A 22661-nucleotide genomic window follows, 5' to 3' on the forward strand; every position below is an offset into this window, starting at 1 on the left:
AGTTATATGGGGACAGATTGAAGGCAAGTCCGGCGGGATGACATCCAGTGCCATTTAACCAGTCATTCTCCCATCCCACCATCCCACAACAATAGCAATGTTGTGCTGATGCTCTTCACAATGATTAGAATTGAGTGCTTTTTGATAAGAGCTCACCTCACCAGACCTTCCCTTCACCACCTCTCCAAGGTAGCAGGCAAACCTGAGAGGGTGGCATTTGGGAAGCAAAGGAGAACCATTCAACACCCATTTAATCATTGAACCCACCACTAAAATCCAAAGCGTTCAGGGATCATTAGTGTCCAGGTACTCATAAATGAGCCGAATTGACATTCAGCCATGATTGGAATGTTACATAAACCTTTCCTTTCTCACATCTGACTTAATCTAGATGTTTTCCGACTACTGTCATACATGCATTCAGCCTCTTGTATTGTTTAGAGGATCTGGCCACTTCCATTCTCACCACAATAACTTCCATCCATCATTTCTATGCTAAGCCAAATTCAATTGTGTCTAAACACTGGATAACAAAAAAAAAGTTTTTCGAGCAGATAGATTAGCATTTATTCCAGAATTGCTATTGTTGTAACTCCGCTGCTGACCACAGAGAAATGATATGAGAAGACAGGAAAACAAGTGAAGTAATGAAAATCTTTGATCCAAATTAGAAAGTTTGAATATTAGATTTCAGACCTTTTAAAAACAGAATTCTCTTACATTGAAAATAAACTTTCCTGAGATAAACTCAAATGTATGTGTTTTACCTTTTCTAGGCAGAAGCATGGATCCTAACTCATTATATGCAGAAATGCTTTTGTTATCAATTTATGAAGGCCATTAACCCTTTTTTAAAAAAATGTAGACAACATTTGAAATTCCAGTTCTTTTACAAAAGAATGAAGCCGCGCAATTGCAAGAATTAAAACAAAAGGAACACAAAACCAGTAGTGCAAACGTTAAATACTATCTATCCTTTGGTCTAATTTTTTAGAATTGGCATGAGTTAAACATGAAATAGCAAACAAATTATTGTTGAGTATGAACAATGAATTTCATGTTAAATGACAGCTACAAATAGGACAGATTGTATCTATTGGCTCAACTGTCTAATCAGATTACATTTATTACATACAATCACAGTGTCTTTCAAAACAACGTGCACTTCACAAAGAATTTCAGTATCTCTCCCATGAGTGATTCTGATCACTAGCTGACAACAATGTGCAACCAGCCCAGCTTCTATGGGGAACAGTCTTCAATACAAATGGTAGGATTTTCTCAACTCAATCAATTTGGGGTAGACCCACCAATGTGATATTTCATAACCTAAGTAGCTGTATTAACCAGGTTTTAGTTTCTGATCTGAGCTATGCCTGTTCTGCACCACAATAGGTTCATTTTGCCTGAAGCTTTGATTCCAAAACTGTGTTTGTTTTTGTTTCCTTAGAAACTGGGTGGCTCCATTTTCACTGTTACCTATTCTTTCACTTTTCTTTTCCTGTTTCTGTTTTAGTTAAATTCTGTCTCAAAAACTACAAATTCAATTTTAAATAACAGAGATTCACTTACAATGTTGTATTATTTACAAAGGCAGTATTATTAATTTGGATATGCTTTGAGAAAACCATTCAGATCTTATTCTCTTTAAATCATACTGGATACAAAATGTAATCTTGTTTTTCTTTCCACTAATGGTGCCAGACCTGTCCAGTTTGTCCAGCATTCTCTGTTTTTATTTCAGGTTTCCAACATTAGCTTTTTTTTTGAAATTTGTACTCATATCATTGAAAATTGTAGAAGAATCTCGAGAATGTGGACAGAGGCCATTTGACTCATTGGGTCCACATCAACCCTTGAAGAGCATCCCACCCAGACCCCCACCCTATCCCCATTTAACATGGTTAAATTTACATTGCTCGTCACTATCAACAATTTAGCATGGCCAATCCACTGAACCTGCATACCTTTGGACTGTGGGGGAGGGAGGGGGGGGAACTCACACAGGCATGGGGAGAATATGTAAACTCCAAACAGCCAGTCACCTGACGCCAGAATCAAACCTGAGTCCTGGGCATTGTGAGGCAGCAGTGTTAATCACAAAGCCACTGTGCCACCCTTCTGAATGACAGTTTAAACAGAGAGAATAACTCTCTTAGATAATCTCAGCAAGTTTAAAAAAAATGCAAGATTGACTTCTTATTGAGTTGCAAGAAGTACCCCATTAGAAAAATAGTAGAGCTCTTTGATTATGGAATGCTCTTTCCCTTGAACAAGAGGTACAGGTATTGATGCAGACATCACCACCAAATTTGATTGAATCAGTACACCAGACAGCAAAAATGTATTACTCCCTATTGATGCCACCAATTATATTCATAATATCCTATCCAATTGCTTGTAACACAGTTAACTATGTATAATAGCTGCACAATACAACTGAAACCCTTTGTCCCATATTTGGTGTTTTTGTTCTTGTACTGGCTGAATGTCTGCTTCTAATATGAAACTTAATAAATAGACAATTGACTGTATCTTAAGGCTTGATGTTTAAAAAGAAGATAGATACTTGTGAAATGAATCAGATTTGAGTTCAGTAGAGTTTTAAACTGGAATTTGTCAAGAATCAAAAAAGCATTAGTTAGATGCTCAACCTGCAATTACGATCAATTTGGCAGTTTCAGTAACACTGACAGTATCTGTTAACATCTGTGGCACTAGCTGCTTTCAGCTACATGTCTAGTGATTATGCAGTGATCAGTCAACGATGCTGCATTGCTCAGTGCAAGTAACAGACAACCTCTTCATGAGAGTGGTCAGTGCATGACATTTCTTTGATAAAATAGTGGCAAATGCAAATATTTTTTGCACAACATTTCATATACAGTTGATTTAATGAAAGGTGTTGGGATGTAGCTAATTAATATAGCTTCCTGATAACTAACTTCGCAGTAATTGGGGAAATTAAGTTCCAAATTGTCTATGTGTTAGGTCCTGTGTGACAATCCAATACCATAAAAAATGATATTTGAGATATACACATATGCAAACTTGTCATCTTGATATGGTATAGAGGTTTGGTTACACAGAAGCTTAGCTTATGAACAAAAAGAAAACAACATCTTAAATGTAGGTCCCATGTTATAGCTACCCAGTTTCTAACTTACGAGGGTAGTTTTACAGGATAGTTCACCAGCACTGCCATTTTACAATTACTAATGCCTTCTAATGCCCTGTCTTAAACATGCACAACTGAACACAACATTAAATAATATGAAGGATCTCTCTTCTACCAGTGTTACTTAAAAGATCAACTATTTGATGTTAGGTTTTCCATTACTTGTTTTGATTGCTTGCTCATTTATTTGTATTTTTGGACATTGTGCAAACTTTAGACAATCAGTAAGCAGTGGCCTGGTTTCTGGAGGTTGTTTTTTGACTGTTCTTTTTAAAACTCATGCTGAGACATGGTAGCCTTGTAATGCTTCCTCTTCCGCATGACTGAATACATACAAAGCAGGACAAGCTACATGATGAGGGAAGTGGACAGAAAGCAAAACTCTCAAAATTATGTCATACACCCTAAAAATCTTCAGGAAGAGTTTCTTTTAGTTCAAACAGAACATTTACTGAGGCTGAGCTTATCCAGGTAGATATGCAGTTCTGAAGAAGATTCACTGGACCGAAATGTTAACTCTGCCTTTTCTCCACAGCTGCTGCCAGAACTGCTGAGTTTATCCAGCAATTTGTTTCTGATTTCCAGCATTCGCAGTTCTGTGTTTTCTTTTGTTTGTATTGAAATCTAAATCATTTCTTTAAACCACAAATGCCAAGGGTCCCTAAAATGTTTCTTATTGGGCTACACTTGACGCAGACCTCTAGCTGGAAAAATACCCCTCAACCCCTCAATTGGGCGGCACGGTGGCACAGTGGTTAGCACTGCTGCTTCACAGCGCCAGAGACCTGGGTTCAATTCTTGCCTCAGGCGACTGACTGTGGAGTTTGCACATTATCCCCGTGTCTGCGTGGGTTTCCCACGGGTGCTCCAGTTTCCTCCCACAGTCCAAACATGTGCAGGTTTGGTGAATTGGCCATGCTAAATTGCCTGTAGTGTTAAGTGAAGGGGTAAATATAGGGGAATGGATCTGGGTGGGTTGCGCTTCGGCAGGTTGGTGTGGACTTGTTGGGCTGAAGGGCCTGTTTCCACACTGTAAGTAATCTAAAATCTATCTAAATCTAAACCATTGTCCTCTGCCTCCTGTCACTCAACCCAATTGTGGATCCAATTTGCCAAATTTCCTTAGTTACCAGGGGCTCTTACCTTTGCTATTAGTTTCTCATGTAGGACCTTATCAAAATCATTGCTTAAGTCCAAGGACACTACATCAAGGACACTACATCCTCATCTGCACACCCGGTCACCTCTTCAAAAAATTTAATCAAGTTGGTCAAACATAAACTTCCCTTAACAAAACTATCTGACTATTCTTGATTCATCCATGCCTCTCCAAATGCAGATTAATTCTGCTCCTCAGTTTTGTTTCCCAACCAGTGAGGGTAGACTAACCAGACTGTTGTTTCCTGGCTTATCTCGTGATCCCATCTGGAGAAGCAGCACCTTATAAATCATCCTTCACATGAGTTAATTGAACCCAAATCTCACACATGATAAACAGGGCTACTAATCAGAATACTAATAAGGAACACAGAGTAGCATTAACTTTCAGAGATGCACTGTAAAGGAGTTATATCTGATGTGGCTTGTGATTTTCAATGGGTTAGCCTACGTAACATATAAGACAGATCATTGTGTTCTTGATGAATCAGATACCTTGAAGTTTCTTTATAATGCTAACTATTTACAATACTACAATATCATAGATAGCATAGATTACTTACAGTGTGGAAACAGGCCCTTCGGCCCAACAAGTCCACACTGACCCGCCGAAGCGCACCCACCCAGACCCATTCCCCTACATTTACCTCTGCACCTAACACTACAGGCAATTTAGTGTGGCCAATTCACCTGACCCGCACATTTTTGGACTGTGGGAGGAAACCGGAGCACCCGGAGGAAACCGGAATTGAACCCGGGTCTCTGGCGCTGTGAGGCAGCAGTGCTAACCACTGTGCCACCGATATATGAACATAATCTGGGTTCAGAGTTTGTTGATGTACTGTATGTTCTATAAAGATAGCTGAGTGTCTGAACATGTTGACTGAAAGTGAGATCAGGGCATGTATATACAAAAACATCACATGTTATAACGTCATTTAATTATCTGAAAGGTATAGGGCTGGCTGATCTAGAATCCATCTCCAAATTCAAAACCATTATTAGCATAACCACCAAATAACAAGATAAACACCTGAATGCTCTACAGACGGCAGAAAGCTCTAACTATGTCAAAGAAAGCACTTATCACGTGAAACTGAGACACCACATGGATGTTATTGCTGCAGCATAGAACAGTTTCAGGTCAGGTGCAAACAGCTGTTTGATTCTAATTGAAAGTGTTGTTGCGTATCATCCTGTGATGCAATGCCACACAATATGAGAGAAAATGTTATAGAGGATCATTTTAAGTTTCATGACTACATGAAAAATGGGTGCTAGCACATCTGCAGAAAATCTCACAGCAGACCTGAATTTCTGTCCTCTTAACATCATTAGAAAAGAAATGAGGCTTAAACTGGTTTGTTGAACGACTAACTTCCACTTCCTGCTCAGTGATGCAAAATAGAATTAGCCACCATTATGACCAAAGCATTTGCTGCATGACTATTCTGGCACGTATTATTTCAAGAAGCAGTCACTTGTTTGTATTACTTAACCAATGTTTTGAAATAGCTATTCAATAACAATGGAAATATAATCTAATAACTAACCATGTGAAAGTCAATCAGGTCAATGTTTGTGAATATTTCAAACATAAATATTCAACTTAAATGAAGATTTGGAACAACGGAAAATCAAAATCTTTCAAGACAAGAAAATCCAATACATAAATTGAAAAATTGCTATAATTTTGCATAATATCTTACAATAATAAATGTGAAAGCAGAAGGTGGACTGGATAGTACCAGGTGATTGGATCTGTGCAAGTAATATTTCTTGCTGAGCTCTGAAGAATGTAGAGATACTCTCCCATAATTTATAGGTTTACCACTTACAAATAATTCCTTTAGTTTGAATTTGGAAGACAGATTGTGGCTTTCCAAAAATAATGCTTACTGTCATGAGAAAGAAATGTTTGGAGATTTATGTTTCCAATTATCAGCCTTTTATCACTTTTGAGGTAAGTAATGCAAGAATACATGGATTTAGGAAATACAATCTATTAATAAATGATATAGATTGCTGACAAATGCAACAGTTTATAAGACATAATTAATCATCAATCAGTGATGAGTTTATACATTTGTTAATATCTTGTAAAGCCTGAAATACAAACAGTTATCACTTGTGCAGGGTTTACAAAATGATAGAAGACTTCAGGTATTTAAAACATTGAGCATTTTTAGGGGAAACAATTCCCTTGAAATAACATAAATTCAACACGATGATGTTTTGAATTTACTGGTACTGTCTGTAACAAACCTTTAGTCACCTTGCTCCTGTGGTGATACTGCACAGGTCTTCATATCAAAATGCTATTGTGAAGTCAGCTTTCTCAGACATTCAATAGCTTTGGCAACTCATCTTTGACACTGTTAGATCCTTTGACAATGTGTCTGAGACTCTAGAAGGATTAAACTAATACTGATTTGACTGTTTCCTTCTATTATAAATTCTTTTAGGGACCATTAACCTCCTGTAACCTTGTCATGTACTGATAGTTGTGCCTGATTTTGACAAAGCACCACATTACTTTTAATCTTTTTCTGTCTCTATTCATATTTGTTCTTTTTCTAAAGCATTGACATTGATATTAATATTCCCCAGCCCAGCTCTGTAACCAAAAATGGAACAGGAAGGTCATGGTGGGGAAAAATGTTGAACACATTTTTTGTGATCATCTAAACACATCTTCAGGATTGCAATGGTTACTGCATCTGTTACCATTTCAGACACTGACAGAAATGTTGGGTACTTCCAGCATTTTATTTTTATTTCAGATTTCTAGGGTTTTGCTTCTGTAATTGCACCTAGTTCTTCAAATTAAAGGGATTGAGCGTATTAGCGTTAGAAAGCATTAACAAGGTCAATTTATAGATATATAAAAAAGCCTCTCCCACCTCTAGCTCTGTAAGTTTATTTTAACAACTATTGTTTTTAATGTTGTGTTTTAATAATAATCCAGCAGTTTTCGTGCTAATGTTACTCCCCAAATGTCAGCACCAAAAATGATCAGATTAATTCCCTCAGTTCCACAATGTGATGTGTGTTCTTCTGGTTTCACTGTCATTGGCTATTTTTCTGTTTGGAAGGTTGGTTTGGAATTAGTGAAGTCAAATGAAACCACATCCAGATCTGACAGTATCTCTGTTTATCCAGAGCTAATTATCACAAGACTTTGAAAATGAAAGGAAAAAGCAGCGTTCACACTTGATGAAACTCTGCACAACTCTGTGTGTGGATGAATCTTTGAACATTCATCTGACCTGTCAAAAGAGCAGCACAGTCAGATTGTGAAGAAGCTGAGGAAATGTAGGGATTGCAGGAAGGTATTTCTTTATCCTTCCCAGCTGGAAATGCATCAATGCAGTTACACTGGGGTCAAGCTGTTAACTTGCTCTGAATGTGGGAAGGGATTCACTCTGTCATTCCACCTATTGGAAAACCAGCAAGTTCACATTGGGGAGAAACCATTCATGTGCTCTGAGTATGGGAAGTGATTTACTCACTCATCTCACATACTGAGTCACCAATAAGTTCAGACTGGAGAAAAACATTAATCTGTTCTGACTGCGCAAAGTGCATTGCTGCTTCATCCGACTCTACTTGGGGTGCAGGTTCATAGTCCCGTGAAAACAGAAATGCAGGGAGACAGGATGGTTAAGAAGGCATTTAGTATGCTTTATTGGTCAATTCATCAAATAGAGGTTTGGGAGATCACATTAGAGATGTACAGGACATTGGGTTAGGCCACTTTTGAAATACTGTGTTCAATTCTGGTCTCCCTGCAATAGGAAAGATGTTGTGAAACTTGAAAGGGTTCAGTTAAGATTTGCAAGGATGTTGCCAGGTTGGTTTGAGCTATTGGGAGAGGCTGAAGAGTCTGGGGCTATTTTTTTCTGGAGCATCAAAAGCTGTGGGATGACCATATAGAGTTTTGTAAAATCATGAGAGGCATGGATAGGATGAATAGCCAAGGTCATTTCCCAGGGTAGGGGAGTCCTAACTTAGAAGGCCTCGGGTTAAGATGAGAGGGGAAAGACATAAAAGGGACCTAATGAGCAACATTTTCGTGCAGAAGGTGATGCGTGTCTGAAATGAGCTGCCAGAGGAAGTGGTGGTACAATCAACACTTAAAAGCGTCTAGATGGAATAGGAAGGATTTAAAGAGATATGGGAAAAATGCTGGCAAATAGGGCTAGATGATTTTAGGATATGGCCAGCATGGACAAGTTGGACCAAAGTGTCTGTGCTGTACAACTCAATGACTCTATGATAATGACTTAAAGGTGTGAAATATGACCCTGACACATTAGGATGGCATTATTGAATGTTCACCTACATCTTTGATCCTGTTCATCTAACCAGTTGAGTTTGTGGGTGAGTAAAGAAGCTTTTTACTTGTCAATACACAAGAATTGGGAGCCTGAGTTACATTTAACTACTACCAGTCAGATTACTTACTATTCAAGAAACTTTCCAATGAAAGAAGGAATGGAACTGCTGCTCAAAGAATGGAAGTGATTTTCTGGCACTTCCTGTGGGCCAGGAGGAGCAGGAGTGCTCCTCTTAGCCATTCAAGGAATCATCCAGCATTTCTTCTGACATTCACAGCCTTTATATAACCCTTTTTGCAGTCAACCACAACCCCCTTCTCCAGAAATCCTGAAGTTCCAGACTTATCCCTAATTGATGAACTTCTGCCTTTGAACCAGCCCACCGCCCTTCTGATATGCAGCTTGCAATCTGGCCCTCATACCATGAGCTGTAGCATTCCCTTATCATCTTTCCCAACTGGCAGTTTGCTAATTTGGTCAGCTGTTAGGCAGAAAACAGAAAAAACAAATCACAATGATGTCTTTCAGATCTTGGCATCATGGTTTTCTTTTGCTTTTGGCAGAACTTGAATTGCAAAGGGACAGTCGTTTGGGTGCAAGCCACAGACAGTGGCATTGGCTGCTGGCTGACCCTATTCATTTGGGCAGCAGATTCCCTAGCATTATGCCACACCATCCAATTCTGTCGCCTTAACCTGGAACTGTCAGACAAATTATTCAAAGAGATAATTAACTATGGATTTCACCCAGCATTCTGCTTTTAAGCAGTCAGTGCATGAGTTTGCTGAGCTGTGTGGAACTGTAGAACTCCCCCGAGTCAATAAGGTGAGAGCTAGAGAGGAGTGCATGTTCAGTGAAACTGTCAAATTGGGAATCTTTGGAAGAGTGAGAATGAATAATTCCAACTGTGCCCTGGTGAAAGGCTGATGCTCAAGTACCTTGTGTGCTTGAGACATGATTTTCAACTTCTCAGAAATCTATATGCCCATCTTGCACTTCATTTATCTTTTCTTTCAATTCCCAGTTCTCTGCTTACCCCACAGCATGGACACATTTTATACGATTCCACCTTGAACCTCTGGTGAGGATCAAGAAGAGCAGCAACAACTGTACACCATTTCTATCCAATAATCATCTGATATCCATTTGAACGCCAGACTATCACTGGAGAGCACTCTTCCCAGACCCAGCTGAGTTCTCTATTTCCTGCTGGAGTTCTGCACTCATTTCTCCTGCAGAAATCTGAGACTGTAAGTCTGTGACTGGATTGTGAAATAGTACTCCGATAAGGATATGTGCAAGTGTGGCTTGCTCAGGTGAGGATGCGAGCACCTTACAGAGAGAGAGAAAAGAATATTTGAAGTTGCAAAATTGTTGTATGTATGTGTGCTGGCAGTTTTCCACCTGACAGTGTCTTGCTACCCGTCTGTTGAGCCACCCCTGATGTACAGACCCTTTTGGGGCACTGTCCACAGGTACAAAGTGCCTTAATTCAACTCATGCTAGCTTTCTTAGCCATTTACATCCCTGCCTGCTTGGTGGAGGAGCTGGTCTCCTCCTCCCATCCTTGGGAGAGTTCATCTTACTGGACACCCTCAGATCCCAGAGCAAGGCTTCCAGGTGAGAGTGACAAACTCAGGACTAGCCTCCCCAAGTCACTTCCTATTCCGGTGATTGCCAATTATGCAGAACATAAAAATGTGTTGATGGAAAAGTGCAGCAGGTCAGGCAGCATCAAAGGAGAAGGAGAATCGACGTTTCGGGTACGTTTAAGCTCTGATCCCCATCATCTGCAGTCCTCACTTTCTTCTAATTATGCAGTACAGCCATTCTGACCCTTTTAATGATTATTTTTTAACAAGATATCTTTTCTTTGACATATCTTGTTTGTTGTCCCGCCCAGAATCTGTGATTGGTCAGGAAAGCCAAAAATCGAGATGCCAGTGCTGTGAAAGAGTCAAGGCAAAGGATGCACCCAACAGATAAATGGGTTCATACCCTGAAACAAATCATTATTTGGAATATGAGTGCGTCTGTTTGGCTAACCTTCCAACTCTTCTGTCAGAAAAAACACAGATCCACAGCAAATTGATTTACAAACATTGCTCTAGGAATGATAAAATTCAATTTTGAGGATAGATTGAAGAAGTTTGGACTTTTGTCCTTGAAAAGAAGAAGGCTGAGAGGAAATTTGGTTGAGATTTTCAGATTGAACAGAGTAAATAGACATAAAAAGTGAGAGATTTAAAGGGATGTCCAAATCAAGTAAGGATGATGTGAGAAAACAATATTTATGGTTGAAGATGTTAGGATGTAGAATACACTGTTTGGAAATGTGGTGAAGGCAAGTTCATTTCAGACATTCAAGAAATTATTGAATGATGATTTGGATTGAATTGGTGTGCAGGTTTATAGGGCTACAGCTGGAGATATGCATTCGGTGCAGGCGCCATGAGCCGAATGTGCTCATTCTGTGCTGTAACCTTTTGTGTAGGTGGGAATTTATCTCGCAGCTCTACTATAACTGCACATAATTTTTGTTTTGCTTGTCAGTATCACATTAACTGTGCATGAGTTAGCATTCAAAATTCACCTTACTGAAACGTTTGACTGTCCAGGTAATGCTTTGGATTAGTGTTACCAGGCCAGTATAATTTAAGTAGAAAATTAACTGAGTCACACAGGTGGGGAGGCCAAGATGTACCTCTACAATTTTAAATTCACGCTAGCTCAATATAATTAAAAACAGTGCAGTCATGTTTAAGGGGACAAAATCGTCTGAGTTCTGCCAGTTTATCAATTTTTTAAACTGGAGATTGGCGGTACTAACGAGAAAATGATAGAGCCTTAGATGCATTAGTTTTTCCACTATTTTAATTTACGTGTAAGATAGACAGCCACTATCTGTCCTGTCCAAGATAAGTAAAATCAGTGAGGTAAAAAAGCTGATTGGGGTTTCTCTGCCATCAATTTAAGCATGAGTAGTCTCAGTCATAACCAGCACCTTTGTGGAAGCTAGTATATCTAATGAGGAGAGTTGTACTACCTTCCAACTGTGTAGATGCAGGTTCTACTGACAGGGTCATGGATAGAACATTTAGTGGCATAGTGTGAATCTGCTCCCAAAATGGCAGGTAAATATCAGACTTTCCGGCTATGTCAGTAATGTGGTAGATCTGATATATTGCTACTTGAAACTGCCTCCTCCTGCCTAGCTGCATGCTGTGCCATGGTTCTTAACTCTGGCCATATTGTTTTTGTGTTTTGTGGCTCAGAGGTTTGTAGAGATGATTTTCACTAGGTTCTATGTGTGTACAGGCTCTTTATTACAATTGCTTTAAATGTTTACAATTCCAAGCTTACTGCTTATTTCAGTCTCTCTGCAACCATACCTACAGTCTTGACTAACAGCTTGCAGGACGGTGAGGTGTCAACAGATACACAATAGAATATCAAATAATTAAACATGATAGCGCTGCAAAGTGTTATTGGGAGCAATCATGCATCCTAATGAATCTTGACTTCTAAATGTGCTCATGCATTCAATTGGATCATCCAGGAAATTTGAAAATGACGTTTAATTCTTGCAATGTTAACAAAGATGGGATTGTAGCTGTTTGGTTAGTGTTGCAAATAATTTTCAATTGCAACTTTTTTGATTCCTTCATGAAACTTTTGACATTTGCTGGGTAGATTTTCACAGGTGCCAGTGGCATTAATACATCAACCTAAGCGGTCAATGTTCAAATAAGGAGCTTTGTGTTAGTTAAGTGGTCATAAAGGATCATCACAGTAATGCAATATGTGACTGCATAAATTCCAACACATTCGCTTCCAGTGGTGTTACTGGATAATGGCCAGAGATTGAAGCTTGAGACAACATTGTCTTCCTAAGTTATGGCTGCTGTGCTAACAGCAATGCTAACTGACTCAAAGCAGCTTACACAGCATTAAACTTGAAACATGTCTGCTTGGTATATCACAGCTATTCACTGGATCAATTTTCTGAGCTGCCAAAGACGCTCATTTTAAACCTAACTTAAACAGCATTCTGTATTCCATGGACAGATGTCAGACCAGGAGTGATTGAAATCTGTCAATCCATTGCACTATTTTGTAACCTCTGTCTGTAGTGTGATAACATGCTTAGCCTGTCTAACATTCTAGAAAGAAAAGTGTCATGCTTTACTTTGTAAAATGTGACTCAGTGGCTCAGTGATTAGCACTGCTGCCTCACTGTGCCAGGGACCCTGGTTTGATTCCAGCATCAGGTGACTATCCGTGTAGAATTTGCACATTCTCCCTGTGTCTGAATGTGTTTCCTCCCACAATCCAAAGATGTGCAAGTTAGGTAAACTGGCCATGCTAAATTGCCCTTACTCAGGGGTAAATGTCAAGTCGTAGGGGAATGGGTCTGGGTGGGTTACTCTTTCAGAGGGTCAGTGTGGACTTGTTGGGCCTAATGGCCTGTTTCCAGACTGTAGGGCTTCTATGATATGCTAAACATTTTCTGCCAATATGGAGATGAACAGGTAGTTCTCGTGATTATTTACAAATAGGCGCATAACCATTAGGTAAATACATTCTCTTCTGTGTGCTGCAATTAGGTCTAAAGGCAGCTTAACATCAGTCCATCTGGTATAGTTAACACATTGTAATTTCTCCTAGGTTTGTCCAAAAGAAAATCTTCTTAGAATCTCCACTATAGCCATAAGACTCATGGGAATGAAAGCACAGGACTGTATAAACTTTTAGGAATTGAGATAAGATAGGTAAAATTATACTTATATAATTATAGATATGTTGTTTAATTGGGAAAAAAGTACACATTTTAATAATGGATTGTTGTTTGTTAATAAGCAAAAACATCTAACTTGATAGTTTATGTTATCATTCAAGTCAATGACTAAAGGAATTGGGTTAGGAAGATCAACATTTTGTTTACCTGTGTTTTTGTTGACTTTGTGGGAAGTGAAATTAATATAGTGGTTGTTGTGCAGGAACCAGATAATTAAATAGAGTCATAGAGATATACAGAATGGTAACAAACCCTTCAGTTCAACTCATTCATGCTGACCAGATATTCTAAATTAATCTAGTCTTATTTGCCATATTTGGCCCATATCCCTCTAAACACTTTCTATTTATATACCCATCCAGATGCCTTTTAAATATTGTAAATGTACCAGCCTCCACAACCTCCTCTGGCAACTCATTCCATACACACACTACCCTCTGCCTATGAGTGATCTGCTTTTCAAAAACACTACATTCATTTGACTCTGAGTTACAGATTCCATGTTCTCTAATCCATCCGGTTTTGCTCATGAGCATTCAAGAACTAAATACTCTTTGCAAAAGCAGATTCTTTTATTGACAGTTTTGTAAAGCACTTTGGTACTTTTTCTACACTAAGTAATTGCAAATTATTATGACAGGAGAGAGCAATTTTAAATTTTAAAAACAGACCTGTGTAAAATTTGATACATTTCATTAAATATGCTTTAAATTCAAAATTGTGTGCCAAACTCAAAACGTAAAATTAAAGTCACCATAATCTAATGATCCACAGGGCTGTACTCTCATTAGGAAGAGACAGCTCATAGTGGTTTAACCTGAGGGTCACCATGCTTCACGTGAGGAGTGAGGAGTGAGGTTAAGAAATGGAGTCCTTCATGATAACCTCAGCCAGTGTTAGAATTAAACCCATACTGTTGGCATCACTCAGCAATCCAAACCATCCTGCCAAATGAACTAACGTATCTTATAATTGTAAAGTTTAAAGCTCAGGTTGTAAACATGCTATACTATTTTCACATTCAATTTACCAATATTCATCTCCGACATGGATATAGAACAACTTTATGTCACTTATTTCAGTGGGTGTCATAGAAATCATTAAGAATATCTTCCCACTTGCAGTCTTTTGGAATATATATGACTGCCAACATGCCTTTTCACTTTGTTGATGCCCCATTAGAGGATAAGAGGAGTATATGAAAGAAAAGGCATCAGTGATTAGTTGGTTCTAAGGTAGAGATTGAGGGTTCAATATATGTCATTCAAAATAACCAATGAATCACTCAATCTGACAGGAGTCTAAAAGTTTCATGAGCATCACACTCTTTTATTCTAGTTTTATATAAACAGAGTAGAGTGATTTAATGTAAGTGAGCTAAACATTTGTATAATAAAATTATGAAGAATAACTTCCAGGATATTCAAGAGGGTCATTTCATAAAAGGGAAAAAGTGAGGACTGCAGTTGCTGGAGATCAGATCTGAAAATGTGTTGCTGGAAAAGCGCAGCAGGTCAGGCAGCATCCAAGGAGCAGGAGAATCCACGTTTCGGACATGAGCCCTTCCTGAAGCCCTTCCTGAGAAACGTCGATTCTCCTGCTCCTTGGATGCTGCCTGACCTGCTGCGCTTTTCCAGCAACACATTTTCAGCTCATTTCATGAAAGGTTTGTTATGATGATATAAAATAAATAAAAAGTATTTGTTCATTTTCTGTTTTCAAATGCAAGGATAGCTTTGAAAAAGAGCCAAGTTCATATAATAAGCCATGGAAAGTGATAAACACATTAAATTTGTTTCCACAAAAATTAAATTCAAGACATTTAATCAAAACTGTGGCATTTGATAAAGTATCAAATGAAAGGTTATTGCACAAAATAGAGCTTATAGTATTGAGGGTAATGTATTAGCATAGATTGAGGATTGGTGAACACACAGATGATAGAAAATTGTGATTAACTAGACTTTTTCATGTTGGAAAGAGATAATTAGTCAGTCTTAGGGCCTCAATTATTTACTATATGTATTCGTGAGGTTGAGGAATATATGCAAATTTGCTGATGATAGAAATATAGGTGATGAGGATATAAGGAATTTGTAAGGAGATATAGATAGGTTGAGTCAGTATGCAAAAACTTGCACGATGGAGTTTAATGCAGGGAAGCAGGAGTTCATGCACTTTGGTCGGTTAGGAAGAATCAAATGGCAGACTACTATTTAAATGGAGAGAGACTTCAAAAAAATACAGTACAGACGGATCTAGGTGTTCTAGATGAAACACAAAAGGAGAATATGCAGGTGCAGAAAATAACTAAAAAGGCAAATGGAATTTTGACCATTATTGCTGCTTGGATTTTAAAAATAGGGAACTCTTCTTATAACTAAAGAGGATGTGCCTGCCTCTGGAGTACTGCCTACAGTTATGAACCTGGTATTGAAGAACAGAATTTTTTTAGATTAGATTCCCTACAGTGTGGAAAAAGGGCCTTCGACCCAAAAGGTACACACTGACCCTCTGAAGAGTAACCCATCCAGACCCATTCCCCCCTGCCTAATGTACCTAACACTGTGGGCAATTTAGCATGGCCAATTTACCTAACCTGCACATCTTTGGACTGTGGGAGGAAACCGGAACACTCAGAGGAAACCCAGCAGACATGGGAAGAATGCACAAACTCCACACAGACAGTTGCCTGAGGCGGGAATCGAACCCATGTCCCTGCCGCTGTGAAGCAGCAGTGCTAACCACTGAGCCACCATGCACCCCTTAGGTTTCTTCACTCTGTCTGTTATTTTCATTTGTTTTTCCTTTTCTTTCCCATTTTTTTCTTTTTAAAAGTCTTTAAAGTGTTTTTAAAAAAAATTACCTTGGAACAATGTTGACATCATTGGTGTGAGGGTCAGAGCAGAGTGGGCTGGAAGCATGGAGCAGAGTGAGCTGGACAGTAGGCTGGAGGCCCAGGATGACACCAACTTCACTAAAGTAGCTCCTCTGCATGACAAACAATACTATGAAGGGAGATTTGTTGAGCAATTAATGTTTTAGGCTCACGCAGAGCTCACAAGGAGCATTGAGTGCGAAACTAGATCTCAAATGAAATTTTCTGCTTTCTTGAGCAGTGTGATAAAAGTCAGAAAATGTGAGAAAATACAAATAAAGAAGAAAATTTGAATCTCGTCCAGATAAGTTGGCATTGCCAATCCATCAGCCTCACCTCAGCATCATGGCTTCCTTCAGATTAACTCATAGGCGATTTCAGCCCTCCAGGGCTTTACTTTGGAGACACTTAACCTGTGTTTTCTATGAAGTTATCTAGAATGCAGGGGCACACACTTTCTCCTGCATCTACACAGGATGCATATTGTACTTTTTAGCTCACTTTCTTTGACTCACTGTGTGTTTACGAGGAGACCCACAGCCATCGTGCTTTGCTTTTATAGCACATGGACTCTTCAGTGCTTCTGTGTCTTACATTGCTTTTTTGCGCTACTTTTTTTTGCAGTGAAATTTCTCTTTTAAATAAATAAACTAATAACTTTTTTGGGACATGGAAGCAACTTTGGCAAACTGCATGGCATGCTGGGAAAAAGTGAACAGTGTGCTGGGAATTGGATCCGATTAGCCAGATAGATACACAATCTGGCTATGTTGATTAATGATATTGAATAGGTGTTAATGGAACTGAGATATTAAGCCAGGAAGCTTGCAGCATTCACTATCAAATTGAATCAAGCCAGACAGGTATGCAAGCTATTCACCTTGATTGACTATTGAATGGATGAGACAATGCTGCAAGTTTTTGAGTGGTATAATAGATCTGAGTTTCAGCAGAACTGTTCTTGAGATAGCTGGGCTCCTAGGGTTGGCTCATTCAATAGGGAAATTACATATCCGATACTATCTTTTCTAACATCCTTCCTGAGACAGAAACCCAATTTACATCGAGTAACTCAATTATGTTAATTACATTGTTACATCAAACTGTTACTAAACTATTGTATAGTACTGGGGAATGACCAGGATCACTGGACTCACAACGCTAACTCTGTTTTTCCCTGTACGGATGCTGCCAGATCTTCTGAGATTCTCCATGACTATTTTTGTCTCCAATTCCCAGTATTCACAGCTTTCTGTTTTTATTTTAATGCCATTAAATAGGTTGTTTTAACTATTTTTCACATCCAATGTTTGACCTGAAAATTAATTAAAATTAATTTTCTCTTTTTCGTTCCCCAAACAAGGTCTTCTAACTCGAGATGCTTTTTCCAGGGCATCTGAATTTTTCATATCAGTTTTATAATAGCCTCTCTGATAAAGTTTGTTAATTTACTTCATTTGCACTGCAGCATGAACAATGTTGTGCTCAAGTATTCCCCTCAATGGGATGAAAATTATTTTAGCTCCTTTTATCAATAACAATATGGTCACTGCAGAGGATAATAATTTGATCTATTATTCCTGATTGGATTTAAGTGAAGTAAATCTATTCAAAGGCCAATGCAAAGGGCAATAAAATTCAACTCCTGTCGAGAAAAGGTTAAGTGAATAACAGATTGAACTGCTACCTGTTATCCTGTGCTCTGTGGAAGCAAATATTATTCTCCTGCCTTAATCCATTGTTTAAAGTTATATGAGAGTCAGAGTGATATAGGGATCCAGGATATGTTGATGAAAAACCTTAATCAACTTCCTACACATGGAAGAGAAAGGATTTTGGGAGAGATGGATAAACTGACCAAAGAAACATAGTGCAGGAGCTTACTCGAGTGGGGAGAGAGTGTGCTGGATAGTAGCAGTGATGAGGGATAGAACAATCAAGGAAATAAATAACAATCCCAGCAGCAATGAACAGATTTCAGCAGATAATGTTGCCTGCCCTTGCCAGGGTTAAACACAGCAGCAGCTGGAGAAGAATTTGAAGTGAGAGGGGAATTATTCAATTGTCATGATCCATATTGGAATGAATGACATATATAGAGCTGTATTTGCCAAGAGAAACTAGACAGCTGGTATCTAAATTAGACTCCAAAGCCTCAAAAATAATAATCATTGGTTTGTTGCCTGAGCCAAGTATCAACTTGTGTTGGGGCAAACAGATTAAACAGTTATATGTGTCTCTCAAAGAGCCAGGTGAAAGGCCTGGATTTTGCATATTGGCATCAGTGTTGGACAAAGCTGTACTTTGGAATAGGATCTATTTAAACCATTTCAATCAAGTGTTGTGGTGAATCACATAAAGGGGCAGGTTTTAGAGCATTAAAAAATGTAGGGCATGAGGACTGGGGAGGGATACGGTGATTGGAGCTGAGCTTAGATCTTTCTTTAGTGAATTATTTTGGGAAATTCATACGTAATCTGGCCTTCATCATGGCAACCTTACACCTGCTATTGAAAAAGGGTCAGCCCTGGAAGTGGTCACGTAGCCAAGAGGTAACCTTTAAGGAAGTGAAAAAGCAGCTATCGTCATCTAAGGTGTTGGCCCATTCTGATCCCAAGCAAGAGGTGGTGCTGACAATGCGATGTCTCCCTCTACAGTATCAGGTTAGTGTTGGCTCACTGTTGGCCCAATAGAGAAGTGCACCTGATTAATGTATGCTTCCAAAACTTTGACTGATACCTAATGCAAATATGTCCAGATAAAGAAGGAAGGTCTGGCGGTCATCTTTGGTGTGAGAAAGTTCCACCAATATCTTTACAGATATAAATTTTCCATAGTAATGGATTACAAACTCCTGCTAGGGCTACTTACAGAAGACACAGCTGTACTATGCATAGCATCTGGTCGAATTCAGTGGTGGGCCCTTATTCTCAGTGTATACAAGTACAAGTTGGAACCATGTACAGGAGACCAAGTAGCAAATATCGATGCCTTGAGCTGCCTCCTAGTATAGTAGCTCCACCAGCCATGCCTCGCCTGGAAGAGTCCACTCTGATTTTAAAGTTTTTGGACACCCTTGCGGTCATCACTGACAATATCTGACTGTGGACACAAAACAATCCTGTCCTAATGAAACTAAAACATCTGGTGGTAATGGGGGAAACAGAAGGGTCATGACAACCAGGATTGAAACCTTTCCAGATATGATGAGACCACATCATCATAGAGGACAGCGTATTATTTATGGGGAACAAAAGTGATTGTCTTGAGTAAAAGTCACTGCCAGATACTCGCTGATCACCATCAGTGTCATCCAGGGGTTTCCAAAATGAAGATGTTGCCAAAGCATTATTTCTGATGCCAGGATTGGATGCTGACATGGTGTGATGGTGGGACAGTGTCCAGAGTGCCAATAAGGACAAACTTTACTTCTGGGAGCACCTTCATATTTGTGAGAATGGCTGGGTAAACTCTCGATTCAGTTACACATCCACTGTGCCAGTCCTTTCATGGGCTCAATGCTCCTGGTCACTGTGGTTAAAAGTGGTTGGATGTGCACAGAGTTCATTCGATAAACTCCAAGATGATGATTGAAAAGCTGCAAGCATTGTTTGCTATACCCAGACTCCCAAAAGTATTTGTCAAGGACAATGGGACATCATTTACTAGCAGAGAATTCAAATATTTCCTAAAGTCGAATAGCATTCAGCATCTTTGTATAGCTCCATGCCATCCATCGTCCAATGGTCTGACAGAAAGAGTGATTCAAACATTGAAGGCAGACTTAAAGAAACAGCCACTCGATACCAAACTGTCTCAGTTCATGTTCGATTATAGGACCATCCCTAATGCAACTACAGGAATAGCTCCAGCAAAGTTGCTGATCAGGGGAAGATTCTGAACCAGTTAAACTGATATTTCTGAGCATGGGTTGAGGGTGAAGTGGCATCAGGAGCACCAATGCCTGCCAGACGCCTCCACTTACTTCAGGAGGTGAAGTTTGGCTCCAGAACCATGGAAGTGGGTCTGAATGGGTACGAGGCGAGGTCGATGCGAGGTCAGATACCATGACATATAAATTTCGTGTAGGTGAAGCGGCCCTGAACAAACATGTGGATCACTTGAAAGCTGATAGAAAGTAGGATTGCAGATGCTGGAGAACAGAGTTGAGAGTGGAATGCTGGAAAAGCATAGCAGGTCAGGCAGCAGGAGAATCAATGTTTCAGGCATGAGCCACCTGAAAGTAGAGTTCATGCAAACACGGCAGAACAAAATATACCTGGCCCCTCAGATCAGCCAGAAAGGCCTGTGAGAAACCATGAGAACACTTCCCCCTCTGTCCAGCATCAAGGAAACCTCAGAGCCCAAGATGGATGCAGTCTCCATACTGTTACCACCAGAAAAAAGTGGCAGAAACCCTCCTGAGACACTTGGGGTGCAATAGACAGACTGTGCTCTGATACATGTCTCTCTGTTTGAGTCTGAATTAGAGGAACAAAACATGGGGTGAGAACATCTTAAGAGAAGTTACAAAAGAAAGAGCAGGCCTACACTCCTGGATCTAGGCAGGGAGGGATAGAGTCATTGGAAGCCGGGTCAGGTGGATCTCAGTGACCATGAGATCCTTGACTGGTGTTGTTAACATGGGCCAACCAGGGAGCCGTGGCTGACCGATATAGAGAGGACATTCAGAAGGTCTCTTCAGTCTAAGGACTGGCTTTGAGCTGGCTGGTCACATCCCATGTACAGTGCACATGAAAATAAATGGTGACTTTGTGATGGGATACCAGCCTCTGTGCAGTTATTTCAGGAGGACAAATTTAAATGCTGTGCAAGAAATATCAAGCATCTGGAACAGATCAACATTTTGGGTAAAAGTCCAGCAGGCTGGATCAGAAAGCAAAGTGACAAAGGACCTTGTTGACTGATACAGTAACACAAGAACACAGAAATTAGGAGCAGGAATTGACCATTCAGGTTCTCAAGTCTCCTCCACCATTCAATAAGATTGTGGCTGATTAGACTTTTTCTATTTTCCTATTTATCCCCCTGAATCCCTTGTTAGTTAAAAATCTAATCAAATTACACATATTTAAGGTGAACTCAAGCAATTTGTTTTTAAAAAAATGTCAAAAATAAGGACATTTTATCTGAATTCACAAAATGTTCACATTAAAGTCAATAGCACAGATAGAATTTAATAGATTTGTTCTGTTAACCAGGAAAATTCTGCTAGTATGATATCATTGAGGTGATTTTTTAAAAATCAAAAGATATATGTTTGCCAGCAGTTATCTTTTAAAGAAATTGCAGTACAGTAGGTCATATAATTTATTTCATTAATGTCATTGTTTCTCATTATAATAAAGAAATGAACATTGCCCATTGACATTCATGAACTTTTTTTTTAATTGCTCCTATAAATGCTGGATGAATTTTATTTATTTTGTTTCGAGTTTCAATTAATAAATTGAAGTTCCTGCTCTCTGTTGCAATGGGTCACTCTTTACCAATGATCAGGATTTCACTTGGTTCTTCAAAGGCAAAAGGACAGTGCTTAGTAGAAAGCCCAATGTTATCAAAGTCTCTGTGTTGTGGTTCTGTTCGCCGAGCTGGGAATTTGTGTTGCAGATGTTTCGGCCCCTGCCTTCTCTGAGAACAGCCAGGGAATTCCTAAAGGCATGGCACTCATCCACAGATTCAATCAATAAGCACATCGACCTGGACCCAATATACCGGCCACTGCAGTGGACAGCTGGAACTGACAACCGGAAGCAGCAGATGCAAATCACTATAAATGCCAGAGGAAACATCACAGAAGCGCTTCACAGGAGGCTCCCAAGCACTGAGGATGTCACCTAGACAGAGGACGAAACGTCTGCAACACAAATTCCCAGCTCGGCGAACAGAACCACAACAACGAGCACCCGAGCTACAAATCTTCTCACAAACTTTGAGTCTCTGTGTAAAAATAGATGTTGGCAATGAATAAGATGTTTTTGATAATCTTGAAAGAAAGACCACATATTGTGTTAGAAAGTGATAGAAAAAGTCTGAAACTAAGTTGACTTATTTCAGAGTTCATTTCACTAATGTGACTTTGAAAATATTCTTAGTTTTTCAAATCCGGTGCAATATATACGGTCAAAAGTGAAGATAAAAGCAAGTTATATCTACTTCAGTGCTAAATAACCTTTTGAAAAAGAAGCCATACTAACCTGTCAAAAATGTTTTGTGTTGCATTTAGCTAGTGCATAGAATGCATATTGTAAATCATGCCAGTTCTATATATGCATGTTAATATAATCA

General features: G+C 39.2%; 1 long non-coding RNA gene across 1 annotated transcript in view; it reads left to right on the plus strand.

Moving 5' to 3' along the window:
* Positions 1–1196: 1196 nt before the first annotated feature.
* The window catches only part of LOC122551123, a 72991-nt gene continuing 51526 nt past the window's right edge, over positions 1197–22661 (plus strand). Inside the window, exon 1 of the long non-coding RNA XR_006312016.1 lies at positions 1197–1270. This is a non-coding gene — a long non-coding RNA (uncharacterized LOC122551123). The remainder of the gene's footprint in view (positions 1271–22661) is intronic.

The sequence above is a fragment of the Chiloscyllium plagiosum genome, chromosome 6 (assembly GCF_004010195.1).
Source record: "Chiloscyllium plagiosum isolate BGI_BamShark_2017 chromosome 6, ASM401019v2, whole genome shotgun sequence".
Lineage (NCBI taxonomy): Eukaryota > Metazoa > Chordata > Chondrichthyes > Orectolobiformes > Hemiscylliidae > Chiloscyllium > Chiloscyllium plagiosum.